This window comes from Erythranthe guttata, chromosome 14, assembly GCF_056151865.1.
Source record: "Erythranthe guttata isolate IM_541 chromosome 14, IM_541, whole genome shotgun sequence".
Lineage (NCBI taxonomy): Eukaryota > Viridiplantae > Streptophyta > Magnoliopsida > Lamiales > Phrymaceae > Erythranthe > Erythranthe guttata.
In genome coordinates, this window is record NC_142546.1 from 14,545,225 (window position 1) to 14,561,611 (window position 16,387).

The following is a 16,387-nucleotide window of genomic DNA, read 5'->3' on the forward strand; positions in this document are numbered from 1 at the left end:
CACGATTTTCTTAGTCAATGATTCGTAATGATCTATTTACAGAATAGTCTATTTACATACAACACAAATAGTCGAATTAATACAGCCAAATAGTCTATTGTGTTTCACATCGTGTTATGTGAATTTTTGACTGAACAAGTTCTACATACAAAGCCCACTAATTCCAACAAGAATAACAGATTAATTACCTGCGTCGGTTAGCCGAATGTCGTTCAATGCTTTCGTACTGCGTTCTCCTGTTCACAAAAACAAAATATAAAACAAACACATTTGTTGACTGTGTTTTTTTGGTATAATCGAAAAGAGGATGTTAATGAACAAGACTATTTCAATTGGGATACTTACTGCTCGTAGACGCCGCTTTATTTTCCGATTGCGGTGCGTTGGTGTCCATTGCTTCAAGAATTTCACTTTTTTGTAGCTTCTTCGCCTATTTTTTTTTACCCAGGGAACGATACAACATAGTCGTTTCGCAGATTTTGGTGGGTGAGCAATTCGATTTTTTGAGCCATAGGTTATCGCCGGCGTAGTCGTTTAGCAGATTTAGGTTTTGCAGTGGGAGTTATGGAAAGATTTGAGAGAGCGAGATTTTGGGGATAAAATCTCACACGATTTCAGCGGTTTATTTTCCTGATTTTGTGTGATTTTTTGTTTAGAAATAACGTGGCTTCAAGAAGGCTATTTTCGGGATTAATTAAAATAGTGGGTTTTCTACCAATATTGAAAATATGGCTAGATCCCCCATTATTAAAAAAACACTAGAGGGGGTTATGACTAATAGTCCCTATTAATTATTATTATTATTTTGAAAATGTGTGATTTAATTAATGAATTGGCATATATATATATATATATATATATGTGGATGTCTAGCTAGCCCGAATCGATTTTATATTAAAAGGAAGTCTTCTCATTAATTTATAACTTTTTTGGAAAATAAAAAACGACGTGGTTCTGAAATATCTGAACAAAGTTGCGTGCTTGACAAGACATAAAAGACATACCATGTTAAAGTAATTAATTTTTACATAGTAAAATAATATATATGTTCCAATTCGTACTTCTTTATTTTATATCGAATTAAAATAATATTCAAATCTCATTAAAACATATAATCTCACACCAACATGAATAATATACCTTAACAAATGATTTTGTAGCACAACTACTAATATATAGATATATCATTCTTACATATTACTTGATCGATACAACTTCCATTGATTGAAACGGTAAGGCTGCGGCCAATTGAAATAACGGGCTCGTTCTTTTAATTAAAGGGCAAATGGCAAAAATGTCCATCACATGGGACTTAAATGCATTTTGGTCCACAAAAAAAAAAACAGTCTTTTAATTAAGCCCAACTCCAATCATTTAGTCTAAAATACCTTCAATAATATAATTCTTATCAATTCCACCCATTATACTCTTACTTCCTTAATATTACACATTGACCCCGAATTTAAACAAATATATCACATTAACCCCCAATTTTTTTTTTCAGAAAATATTTTTTTTTTCTGAAATATTTTTTTTCCGGCCAGATTACGGCGCTGACTCTTTTTTTTTGAAACTTTTTTTTTTCCTGAATTTTTTTTTCCAAAAAGTCAATTAACAGTTAAATTACTGTCTCCGATAGTTAAATAACTGCCGGAGACAGTAATTTAGCAACGAATACAGTAATATTAATTAAAATTATTTTTTTTAAGAATAAAAAAGTCAATTAACAGTTAAATTACTGTCTCCGACAGTTAAATAACTGTTGGAGACAGTAATTTAGCAACGAATAAAGTAATATTAATTAAAATATTTTTGAAAAAAAAAAAGTCAATTAAAAGTTAAATTACTGTCTCCGACAGTTAAATAACTGCCGGAGACAGTAATTTAGCAGCCAAGACAGTAATATTAATTAAAATATTTTTTTTAAGAAAAAACAAAATTATAAAAAAAAAAAAAAAAAATCAACGCCGGAGACCCGGTGGTCAACGGCAGTTGACCGGCCGGAATAAAATTTCAGGAAAAAAAAAATTCAAAAAAAAAAAAAAAAGTCAACGCCAGAGACCGGCGGTCTCCGGCGGTCAACGTTGGCGACCGGCGGTCTCCGGTGGTGGCGGGTCAAAATGGGGTCAAATTTGAAATTAGGGTTAAAATTGGTTAATTGATGAAATTGAGCTAAATTATAGTGTAAATCATGAAATTGGAGTTAAATTGGGTTTCAATGAATTGGGGGTAATTTTGGTATATATAAAAAGATTTTCCTTATTTGCAAATAAGTTTGAATGGGTTGGATTTATTTGAAAGACAAAAAAATTGGATGCCCCTCTTTTAATTAAGTGCCCTTGTCATGGGCCTATTTGCCATTACCCCTTAATTAAAAGGTTCTATTGGCTAAACAGGAGGCGCTTGTAACACATTCGGCCGACAAGATTCATACTTACTCAAACCTGCTGCAAATTAAATTCCGCTATTTATAAGCGTTACTATTTCATTAAATTAGTAGCACCCTACGATCAATTAGTTGATTAACATGTAAAAGACTATTATATCCTTCAGACTAAATGACAATTAAAGTAAAGACACATTAAATTAAAACAAAATATAGAGAATTTCCTAAAATATCCCTACCAGGAGTAAATCTATGTGGTACAACAAAATTTTATGTTGTCTTACTAACAAACAAATTTGTTTGTCCATATATATAAATACCAATTTCAAGAACCGTTAACTGAGTGGACTAGGTTTGCTAAACTTTGTCCAACATTAATTAAACACAATTATGTATATATTATCGCATTAGAATTATTGAACCACTTTTGACAACATTTTCTTGGATTATTTACTAGTGTAGACTTGATATCATTCTAGACTAGAAATTGGCCCGCATTTTAATTTTGGGAATAACGACATTTTAATTTTGTTTTTTTTCAATAAATTGAACTAATATATTATAAGATCAACCCAACAACTATTTTCAAATCGGGATAGCATTGTGACAGGACGGGATGTTATATGCTGCATTGGGTATTTGTTAATCGTTGATAAGGTTAAAGAACAGCCCTCTAAGCACACATGGGGTGTGTAATTCAGAGCCGGTCCAACGGATTTTGGGGCGTTAAGCGAGTTTTAAAAAAATTGTCATTTTTGTTCTATAATATTATTGAACATTTTCCCCATAAGACAAGTGTTGTTGAACTATCGAAACAAAAGTAACATGATAAAAAGAAAACTAAATTAAGTAGTGAAGAGAGTGAATAATTTCGGGAAATGAAAATTTGTGAGAATTAACAAATTAATATATTAGAGCAACTCTAATGGAGTTATTAAATGGGTTATCAAAACTATTAACTACCATTCTGATAATTCAAGTTAGATTTTTCCACTCCAATGGAGTTATCAAACTGGTTTTTTGGAATGTAAAAATACATCTGGAAGAAATAATGCCAATTGGAAGTTACATAACTTAATCACCTAAATAGTCAATTAGAAAATGACATGTGTTAATTAAAATATATAATCAAATTATTTATTTTTAATTATCAACTATTTAATAACTATGGTTGGAGCAAATAAATTTAATTAGGTATTAAACTAAAATATAAAATATCAAATAAATATTTGATAATTCATTTTGATATTTGTGGGTTGGAGTTGCTCAAATGCCCAAATTTAATGAACAAAAATATTTTATTTAGGATTTGCCGAGTGTGAGAATCAGAGAAGCAATTCCGGTGGCATTGTTTATACTCATATGTTGTATACAATTTTTATCTTTTATCTTTTATTGTTGTTTGAATTTTGATAGTTGGGCCCACCAAAAAAAACCATTTTTTTTAATTTATAGACCATTATTTACTACACTACATCTAATATTTAATTATATATATATATATATATATATATATATATATATATATATATATATATATATTCTATTTTTTGTGGGGGGCCCTTGATAGTTGGGGGTCGAAAGCAAATGATTCCCCGGCAACACCCATGGGCCAGCCCTTTTGTAATTATGTGCAGATTTGTGGGTTAACAACCATCAGAGTGCTAATAATCAGATGGTATAGAATTTCCAGTAACCGGATGATCTGTTTATGTAAAACAAGAAAGGATGCCCAGTTAAGGTGTGCCATGTGGATACAATCATTAGTTATTCCGTTTTTTAGGGTATTCGAGATGCTGCATTTGGTGAAATTCACCGACTAATTATTAACCGTTGATGTGGTGTAATAAACCATTTTCTAGTGAGGTTAATTTTCCAAATATTGAAAATTCTTAGGGGTCATTAGCAATACACCCCTCCAATAGATAAAAAATAGTGATATGTCCATACCATAATTCTTCCTTTGTGAAAACCCCCTAGAATATTTATTTCCAATTTTACCCTTATACTACCCATTTTTTTTAATAATTATCTAGTATTAACAAAATTCCTATTAATAAGGCAATTAAATCCGCACTTTTTTTTTAATAAATATCTACTAATTACAACATTCCTATTAATAAGGCAACTAAATCCGCATTATTTACAAAATTCCTATTAATTAGGCACTTAAATCCCGCTAATTAGGATTAATTAGTATAATTTATCTCAATTATTCCTTTTTTCTCTCTTTCTATAATAACAATTTAATTCCTAAAAATTTGCTTCCAAATTCCTAAAAAATTGCTACCAAATCAAAAAAAAAAATAAAAAAATTCGACTTTATTTTTTTATTTTTTATTTTATATTGTTTTCGGACTTTATTTAGTCATTTTTTTATTTTTTTTATTTTTAATATTTTTTAATAAAAATAATTTTATTTTTTATTTTTTTTAAACAAAAAATTGATTTTTTTCTCTCCACAGGTTTGCAACGCCGAATATGACTATGGTTGAATATGACTATATGTGACTATATTAACTGTAGTCATATTCTCTTTTTATATTGTTTTTTTTTTATATTTTGAACTTACAAATTCCGATTATATGGCATAGTCATGTTTACCAAATCATATAAAACAACGAACATTCCCTATTGTTTACGAAAACAATCCAATCAATATCCACACAAAAAATCAATTTGAATCTACTTACTAGAAGTCAACTTGAAAACAAGATGATAGATTATATTCAACAATAGTCATATTCGAATATGATTACAGTCATATTCGAAAAATACATAAATATGACTATAGTCATATTCGAATATGACTATAGTCATATTCGAATATGACTATAGTCATGTTACTGCTCTTGTTCATATCTGAAGAAAAAAATCGAAAAATACAAAAATAAAGATAGAAAAATAACGAGAGAGAGGGATGGGAGTCGACGACAACGGCGGTGGTGGCGGTGGTGAAGGAAAGAGAATGAAAGAGGCGGCGATGGTGGTGGTGGTGGGATCTGGAAAAAAAAACTGAGAAAACGATAAAGATAACGAAAAAAGAGAGAAAGAGACTTACGTGGAAACGAAGGAGGAGGCGACGGCAACGAGCGGCGACGGTGGTGGTGGTGTACAAATCTATGTGGAGACGATGGTGGTGTAAAGAGAGAGAAATCGACAGAAACAACGAATCATCGATAGTCATATTCGAACCAGACTATAGTCACGTTAATGCTTCTGCTCCAGATCTGGAGAAAAAATAAATCGAAAGTAACGAAAAAGAAGGAGGGGGAGGCGACGACAACGACGGTGAATGAAAGAGAGAGTGGGGAACAAACAAGAAATTCATAAATCACTAATCGAGTGAATCAACAATAGTCATAATTATTAACAGAACAGTGAATATGACTATTATGTGACTACTCTGTGAACCAGTGAACCAGACTAATCGAGTGAATCAGACTAATCGAGTGAATCATCGATAGTCATATTCGAACCAGACTATAGTCACGTTAATGCTTCTGCTCCAGATCTGGAGAAAAAATAAATCGAAAGTAACGAAAGAGAAGGAGGGGGAGGCGACGACAACGACGGTGAATGAAAGAGAAAGTGGGGAACAAACAAGAAATTCATAAATCACTAATCGAGTGAATCAACAATAGTCATAATTATTAACAGAACAGTGAATATGACTATTATGTGACTACTCTGTAAATCGAGATAAAATGAAATTAGATACAACTCGGACGACACAAACCCCATACATTTTGCTCTGAACAAAACAAACATTCGTAAATTGCGAACCAAACATTATAATCCATAGACTAAATTAAGAAAAAAAATTAAAAAAAAAATTACATACAATCTCTGATCTTTTTCACGCAATTTTTCTTCAACATCAAGCATAGAGCGCTACAAAGACGACGACTAGGCACCTCGATCTCGCCCAAAAATACTTACGTATATACAGATCTGTCAAAAGACGAAAAAAAGGAAAAGAAAAAAAAGACGAAGAAGAAGAGAAGATGAGAGATTGAGAACGTGAGAGAGAGAGAGAGAGAGGGGGAGTGAAATAGTGAAATAAATTATATCACATTAAAAACCTAATCACATAAGGGCACTTTAGTCTTATCATGTCTAGTTAGGGGGATCTCACTAATTAAGAATGAAACTTGGGTGTAGGCAAAAGTCTTTAATAGTCAATTGGGTTTAGTTCAAAATATTTTCTATTTGAGGGGGTTATTGCATATTTCCCCAAATTCTTAATTATAGTTACAACATATTGGTTAATTCCCTTAAATACGTATTTGACTCGATTTAATCTATTAAAATAGAAGTGCAACCTCTCCGCGGGAAATTATATGCTACACTTGGTGAATATAACCAGACACTATAATTAATAAGATTCCCACTACGGGTTCAGTTATGGCCCAATGGGTTTTAGAAATATAATTATAAAATAAATAAAAAAGGACACATGTCAAGAAAAGAGCCACCCGGTGAAAATCACCGGGTGTAGCATCGTATTCCCCCTCTCCGCTCTTTTTTCTTATTCCCTTTTAAAAAAAATGATTGTACCCCTACTATTATTATTTTTTATATATCATTTTACTCAATTCAATTTTATTTATCGCTACTGAGTATTTAATAGCAAAAACATACACGTGACTCTTAATTTAATTTAACTTCGATTAAGAGTATTCAATGTTTTAAAAATGGATCCCACCGTAAATAATTAATATTTGTTGTCCGCGTGGCATGCATTCACTGGCATTCATCGGCCCCCGCTGTACAAGCCCTCGTGGATGAATCCCGACTCGAGAGTGCCGGCGGCGCGTGGCGTAACCTGGAGAGGAAGTATACGAGGGGACGGACATCTGGAGTCAAAATTTTATGTGTATATTTCTGTTGCATTCATTTTTTCTTCCCTTTTGGCATCGGTCCGTTGACCTAGTTAACTGTCTCGCCTTCTTGCTACGAACGTAAAGATTAACCATATATCGAGAAGCCCTTATTAGTCATTAGTCATACAATATTTTCGCGAGCTGTTAGATCTGTATTCCGTCATCACAATCCGACTACATTCAATATCTCCGATCCATATAATAGTGCGTCGGATCTCTTTGAGTCTACGCGAGTGAAAGAGAGAGAACACTAGAGTAAATTAATAATAATACGGACATTACAAGTTTAATTTTCGAAACAAATACACATTTGTGAAGAGATGATCAAACCTTTTCTTTACCATATATCCACATGCGTCGAATCTCTCCGAGTCCACAATTTGATCTTGACCGCCAATTGTCTTCTTGATACAATGGAGCTATTTCATCATTCAACGAGAAACTATAACGGTATTCGTAACCTGTCGTTGACGTTCGGCCACTCCAAATAAATTCACAATCGATCCACGTACATATCACATCTTATTTAAGGGTGTAAATGAGTTGACCCGACTCATGAGCTCGACGAACTGGGCCACTGGCTCGACAAAAGCACGAGCTTTCTGGTGAACTCAAGCCCGTCTTTAATTGTTCATACGCTCCGCCCGAGCCGGCTCACAAGCTTATTAAATATTATTATTATTTTCATAAGTTGTAATTTAATTAATGAATTGGCATATGTGGATCGGATGTCTTAGCCCGAATTGATTTTATTTTCAAACGAAGTCTTCTCATTTATTTATATCTTTTTTGGAACTCCAAACGACGTCGTTCTGAAATATTGAAACTAAGTTGGATTGACAAGACAAAAGAAATGCCATGTTAAAGTCATTAACACAGTAAAATAATATATATATATATATATACATATGTTCCAATTCGTACTTATTTATTTTATGTCGAATTAAAATAATATTCAAATCTCATTAAAACATATAATCCCACACCAGCATGAATAATAATATACTTTACATACAACTTCCACTGAATATTAAAACGGCAAGTGTTGAACATCCGATGAGGCCGGCATGAAGGCAGTGGCGGCAGGTGGCAGCGGCATAGTGGCGGCACGGCCAATTGTGTCCATGTCCATGAGTCTGATCTCCGTACCCGAACCCGAACCCGAACCCGAACCCGAACCCGTACCCATATCGATCGTAGATATTTGAAGATGGTGTGGTTGGATGCCAAGTGGCAACATCACCAAGGAAGGCATGTTCATCAAGCACATCATTTCAACTTGTGATTGAAGTTGTTTGATATATTCTATTACATCGTCCAATATTGAAACTTTATCTATCTGCAACAAATTAAATTAAAAAAATGCTCCTCTTTATATTTTAATTTTTTTTCCTTCATAATATAAACGAATTATATTAACTTACATTATATTTCTACAAAAATAATTCTAGTTTTTAGAGAATTTTTTTTTTGTTTATAATTAAATTATCCCAACGTTTACTACACTCAGTAAAGACTACACCAGTTGATTTTTTACCGTTGATCTACACACTAATGTGTGTGTGTCTATGAACGGTAAAGATCTACTCGGTGACGTAGAATAGACCTTTTAACAACCTAATACATTAAGCAGCATATGCACATGCAAGAATGTGATGTTAAGAATTTTAAATCCATAACAACATTTTTTTTTTGCTATTTTTAATAAATATATATATATATATATATATATATATATATATATATATATATATATATATTATTAGGGGTGTAAACGAGCCGAGCTCGCCTTATTTTGTGAGCTCGAGCTCGAGCTCGCTACAACTATACCAGGCTCGAGCTCGACGAGCCTATAGTTTTGAGCTCGAGCTCGAGCTCGTTTTGTTTCTAAGGAGCTCGAGCTCGTATACCAAACGAGCTCGAGCTCGGTATAACCAAATTTTTCTTTAATTAATTTCAATTTTTTTTTTCTTTAATCAAATAACAAATGACAAGATTAAAACTAACTAATAAAGTAAATCTATTTTTATATTCGAATGTTAATGTCTTAGCAATAGTCTGATACTATATATATATGTCTTACTAATTTTTTTTTAAATTAGAAAAGTAATATTATTCTTTTTTATTTTTTATTAATATTATCTATTATTATATATTATTAATATGTATTAAAAAAATATAGGAAAAAGGTAAAGCTCGCGAACCGGCTCGCGAGCTGTCGAACAACTGAAATGAAGCTCGAGCTCGACTCGTCAAAAAGCTCGGGCTCGTGAGCTCGAGCTCGAGCTCGATTTTTCGAGCTCGAGTACGAGCTTTTTTCGAGCAAGCTCTGAAAGCTCGCGAGCCGGCTCGTCTCATTTACACCCCTATATATTATATCCATAATTAGTTTATTCTAGCTACAAAAAGATTTGTTACATACCTTGTTGCAATTTGGGACCAACTTCTGCAATATCTGCATCCTTTGATTAATTCTCTCTCTTCTTTTCTGGGACAACACACATGAATACATATTTCATAACTCTTTTTAATATATGTTTTATTTATAAAAAAATTATAAATAAACATTTTATTATATATATAGAAACAATTAATATCTAGTACTAGATTAATTGTTTTTGACCTAAAACATATATAGAAATTAAACAATTAAACCTAGATCGATATGTATATATGTTTTAGGTCAAAAACAATAAGACAAATATTTGCCAGCTCAACATACGACAGAAACAAAAAACCTACCTTTTCAGACTGGTTATGCATAGCAGCTGCCCTACTTTTGCCTGTCGAATTTAAGGATTTCCCATCACTCTGCAAATATAATCTAGAATTATACAATTTATATATTTTTTTTACACAATTTATTTATCACTTAAATTAATTAATTCTCGTTCGAATGCATGCAGTACTATTAAGACTACTAAAGCTGTATGTATATATATATATATATATATATATATATATATATATATATATATATATATATATATATATATATATATATATTGTGTGTGTGCGCGCGCGCGTTATGTTGCCGGGTGCCGGCCATCTCTCCGACTCACATTAGTTTTGCTGCTGCAGACTCCGGCCCCGCCGTGATTAGTGCTGGCGGCGGCCGCCCTACTGTGCGGCCACTCCGGGGTGAATTCCGGCACGTGCTTGGGTTTTTCTTGATAACCGCGAATGCTGCTGCTGTAGTTGGTGGTGTCGCAAGCTGGGACTAGGGCGTCAGTGATGACGGCGGCGGGTAATTGGTGGTGATGGTGGTTGCCTCCGTCGCCGGATTCGCGGAGGCGGCGATGGCTAGTAATAATGGCTTGGTTGACTACAGACTCGAGAGTACCGGCAACGCGTGGCTCTTCCCAACCTGGAACCAAATGATACGATCTCTTGTGTATCATAAATATTTCCTACGAAACGTAAGATCTATTCTTTAATATTTTTCTCTTCATTCTCAAAACCCTAGCACAAGACGACTATTTAAAGAGAATAAAACCCTAGAATCCTAATCTAACTAGGAAAGATAATGACCTAACTAATAAAATACTTAATAATATCCTAACCACTACTAACTCACGGCAATATTTATTATAAATATACTAATCTAATTAATTAATAATAAACTATTAACTAAACTAATAATTAAACGATATATTAAATAATATATCGTATCAAACCACCCCTCTTGAAATGAACCTTGTCCTCAAGGTTCGAGTCAATTTGGTCCTCTCTTTTGCGTTTCCATCGATGCTTGATGCCATCAAATTTCTTCAAAAATGATTTGTTCCCATGTAGGATGCTGAGAACAGGAATCTCAAGCAATTGATCATCTACTTCATCACATGTCTCCACAATCGTTGACTTTTTAACATATTGTTTGTTATGGTCAAACAATTCATTAAACGTCATCAAGGAGATATTTGGCACTTTTAGTGATACATCAATCGTCTCAATAGCATTGTTAGATTTCTTAATCTCCTTCAAAATCGTCAATAGTCCTTCGTCTTCTTTCCTTTGAACATCATGGAAATCTCCCAATATCCATCGTAGCTCTTCGTTCTCCTCCTTTGTTAATTCCTCGTCTTCATCCCAAATTACCTCAAGTGAATCCGATAATTCATCTTTCGGCGAACTCACAAAAAATTGTGGGTCTTCGAAAAATTCATCATCGTCCTCTTCCTCTCCCTCCGGCGATAGGCTCGTCAACGGCGGCGGCGGTGGTGGCGGTGGCAGTGGTGGTGATGGGCGGCGGTCCCTTCGGCTTTTGTGTTGGTGTTGACGTCGTCCTTGACATTGTTCGAGCAATTTCTGAAAATCAAACCGTAATTTCTCTACGGATTTTTCCAATCGCTCCAACCGTCTTGTTTCTGACATCATGATTTTCACAAAGTTTTGATGTGATCTCAACTTTGCTCCAGCTTAGCTTTGATATAATCTCTGCCTTGCTAACGAAGCGTTGGTGTTAATCGCAACTTCGCTCTGATACCAATTGATACGATCTCTTGTGTATCATAAATATTTCCTACGAAACGTAAGATCTATTCTTTAATATTTTTCTCTTCATTCTCAAAACCCTAGCACAAGACGACTATTTAAAGAGAATAAAACCCTAGAATCCTAATCTAACTAGGAAAGATAATGACCTAACTAATAAAATACTTAATAATATCCTAACCACTACTAACTCACGGCAATATTTATTATAAATATACTAATCTAATTAATTAATAATAAACTATTAACTAAACTAATAATTAAACGATATATTAAATAATATATCGTATCACCAAAATGGGAGGGAGGCTGGGCGGCACCGGTGGAGCGGAGCTGTCGTTGATATCCCAACCTGCAGGAAAACAGTGACTCATTTTTCAGACAAGATACTTTTCTGCCTTGATTCTTTTTTCTTTTTTTTTTGGTTAATTAGAGCAACATTTGTGATTTATAGTAGAAATTAAATCAGGAAAATAATATAATTTTAATTAACAATAAGGGTAAATTACAGCCACCTCCCTGAGTTATAGTCAAATTACAAAAAAACCCTCTTGTTTGGGTAATTAATTACAATCACCCTCTAAACTATGAATCGTCTTACACATCCACCTTTGCGGTATCATATTTAGTAGAATCTTCTAGATTATGTGGAATATTCTCCAGTTTATATCATTTTTACCCCCTTGGAGCTCCACATTTTGAAACAAGATGATCATAAGATGTGTCTCTTGACTTGTAAGTATCAGATTGTGGTGAGTCGGAAACTGCATTTTTTCACAAAACGAGTACAAACTAGAGTTAATTTCACGAAATCTATCAGATTCTTTTGAATTTGACACTATAAGGGTGGACGTGTAAGAAGACTCGTTATTGAGGGGTTGATTGTAATTACTCAAACAAGAGGGGATTTTTCGTAATTTGATCATGCCTCAGAGGGTGACCGTAATATACCCTTAAAAATAAAATGGGTAAATTACACCTATACCCGTGAGATATGCTTAAATAACTTTAAGGTCCATGTGGTATCGACAATTACAATCACCTCCCTGAAACATTGTTAGAAACTCTAACGGAATAATGCATTAGCTACGCGATTCCAATAGAGTTCTAACGAACTATTAGTTCAGGAAGTGGTAGAGAAAATATCGGAATTATGTATCTAATGCATTTTCTCGTTAGAGTTTCTAACAATATTTCTGGGGTGTTTGTAATTATCGATACCACATAAACCTTAAAGTTATTTTAGCATACCTCAGGGGTGTAAGTGGGTGTAAGTGAAATAAAATAGATAACTAAATCAGTGAGAGCTAATTGCTGATCATCGGAAAATCATTAACAGGACAGATTTCTATCATGCTAGCCGACAAAAACAACAGTTGTCCTTTAATTATTCTTTAAAAAAAAAATAACTATTAGCCATAATTCTCTCTAGTATTTTTTTAATAAGGGTGGATCTACCTATCTTTTCAATATTAGTAATAGATCCATAATTATAACAATAATAACCCTCTAATAATATGAATTAAACTATGAATTAAAAGACTCAAAATACCGCATCGCTAAAATCACGTTCTCAATCCCTCAAATCTCGAACCCACTTTCCTTTCAACCATTCTATCAAAACCAATTTCTTAAAACCCCAGTACTACTACGTACGCCGGCGAGAATTCTAGGGCGAGAAACACGACGAAACTACCAATCGGCGGTGACAGCCTTCTTTGAGACTCGGACGGTTCTAAAAAAACTACAAATTTCCCATAGATATGGTCGTTTCATACCCATCGGCGTAAAACGACTACAAGCACACCCATCTTTCTGCTATTTCCTACATCATCAGTGTATGAAGAAGATGTCGGCCGCACTAACTTTGACATGTTCATAAATTTCTGCAACCTCTTGGTACAGGCAACTCTTATCCTTGATTTTTTTTTTCATTCTATGTCGTGGTGTACAAGGAAAAGGAGGATGAGAAAAAAACAATGATATTCGAATCGTCGAATCTAGTAAGTAAATCTGCTAGAATTTTATTTTATTTATTTTATCGATTTTGATAACTACATTTGAATGGAACTATTTTTTTTACACGAATCTGAAAAATAGTCTGTTTTTATAATAATAGTAGTTGATTAAAGAAAATAGTTTGATGTTGAAAAATAGTCTAATTTATATTATAAAATAGTCTATTTAGCTATAGTGAAACAAATTTTGAAAAAATAGCGTGTTTTGTACTTTAAATAGTTGGTTAAGGAAAGTGGCTGATGTTGAAAAATAGTATTTGCATAATGTTATTGTTTATATAATGTTAATCTGCACTGATGGAATAACAGGCGCAAATTAAACAAACTTGTCAAAGAGAAGAGAACAGAGGGAAAAATATGTCTAAGACATACATTCTTCAAGAGTGTCGACTTCAACCAAGCCTGCTTCAAATACCCTAAATTTGCACATTCCCACAATTGTATTTAGTTTGGGAATCAATGAGAGGGATAAATTCTGTAGTTTATAAATTCTCATTTAAATGAATAGAAGAAAAAAAGATGATTGCAATAAATTATGTGGATGTAATGGTAGTTGATTATCCTTGTTATTGCTGAAAAACTTATGTAGTTTTATGTGTGGCTTATCAATTGAGGTGATGCTATTTCATGTAAATTTATTGTGAATCGGGAGAAAAATAGTTGGTTCTAAATTGATATCGACAAGTCCGTATAAAAATAGTCGGTTTCAAGAAACAACTATTTATGTAGCATCAATTCTATCAAAAACAACTATTTATGTCACATGATAATAACAATGTTATATATAACACCCTAATTTCACACACAGAGATGAACCAACAAAAACATCTACAAAAAGTATAACAAAAACGAGTACAACAAAATATTTAATTCAGTGAAACCACCTAGCTATGTCATGCACAAAAACGACTATTTTAAGTCACGAGAATCTATTTATATCACACAATAACAAAATCGGATATAAAACGAACCATAATTTCACCGAAAATAAAAATGAATTTATGTTACATAAACTCCAGGAAAAACAACTACTTATGTCACGTGATAACGAAAATGACTACAAAAAAAAAAAAAAATCAAACAAAGAAAACGATTACAAAAAATACTCAATTACAGCGTATCTTACTGTCCCACGCGAAAGGTAACCAACAAAATCAACTATAAAAATATAACATAAACGACTGTAAATTTCACCGAACCCTAACACCGCCACACAATTGTGAAGACCGTGTAATTAACTTTTACCACTAATCTGGACAGCACCGCCGCCGCAAATCCTAACGAAAACAACTATAAAAAAATTAGCTGAATAACAACTATATTGCTGTAAAAGATACATAACATCAAAAGTATCACGAAAAAAATCGAAAAAATCAAAACGTTGGCGACGACGGGGCAGAGGCGGCGGCGACAAAGTTACAATATCCGGCGATGGAATTGAGGGGTGGAGGTATGGAGGAATTTTTGAGTTTTTGACGTCGTCTTCTACAACTAAATCGAGAATCGCAGCAATGGCGGCAGCTGCGGCGACATGACGAGATCTTCAGATTTACCATAGATATGAATTACAACAGAATTACCATAGATATGAATTCAAATTTAATGCATCGAATCGGCGCTCAAAACAACTGGGTTGCAAACCAAAAAAAAAAAATAAAAAAAAAACTCGCCTTCTTCAATTACAGTCGCCGACTCTCTGAAGGGAATCAGATATGAATCTCAACGTCCGCCTTTGAAACGGTTCAAAAATTAACACCATGGTTGAGGGAGATGAGACGGTTATGGAATATGCCGATATATCGTGATTCCGGATATTTATTTAAATCACGTATTTAAAATAAATTAATTGCACAGGAGTGAATTAATCATGTTAATTATATAATTAATTAAAAATAATCGTATTTAATACAAAGGCGGTTCTCACTAATTATGAAAAGGGTTATTTTCACCCTAATATATGTAAATGATGAGAGGGGTTTCACTAATATCCCAAAAAAAAACACTAATCTTAAAAACAATCTTTAATATTTTCAGACATAGAAATTATTTAAGGCTAATTTCACTTACCTCCCCTGTACTACTAGAAATACTTCACTTACTCCCCTTGTACTATCAAAACCTTCAGTTACCCCTGAATTATATGTTAGACCTATTATACCGTTTTCCTTAATTTAAATACCCCTCTTTATTTTCAAGTATAATTTTCTTCTAATTGCATTATTTTACAGACTCAGTCTTTTTTTTTTTTTATTAATCTTTTTATTTTCCTTCCAATCCCTAGAAAAAAAATATCTCTTAAAATATAAAAAAATTATCAATAAACCACAACAAAAATATTACTTGTTTTCTTTATATTAAACTGTAAATATAAATTAATTTTACATTTCATCTAATAAATTTTAAATGTAGGCATTTTATCTTTCCAAAATATAACTTATTAAATATTTTATTATTAATTTTATTAATATATATATATATATATATATATATATATATATATATATATATATATATATATATATATATATATAATCAAAATAATACGCCCCAGTAAATCTATATGAATAAAATAATCAAATTTAAGAAGTAAAGAATAAAAGTGA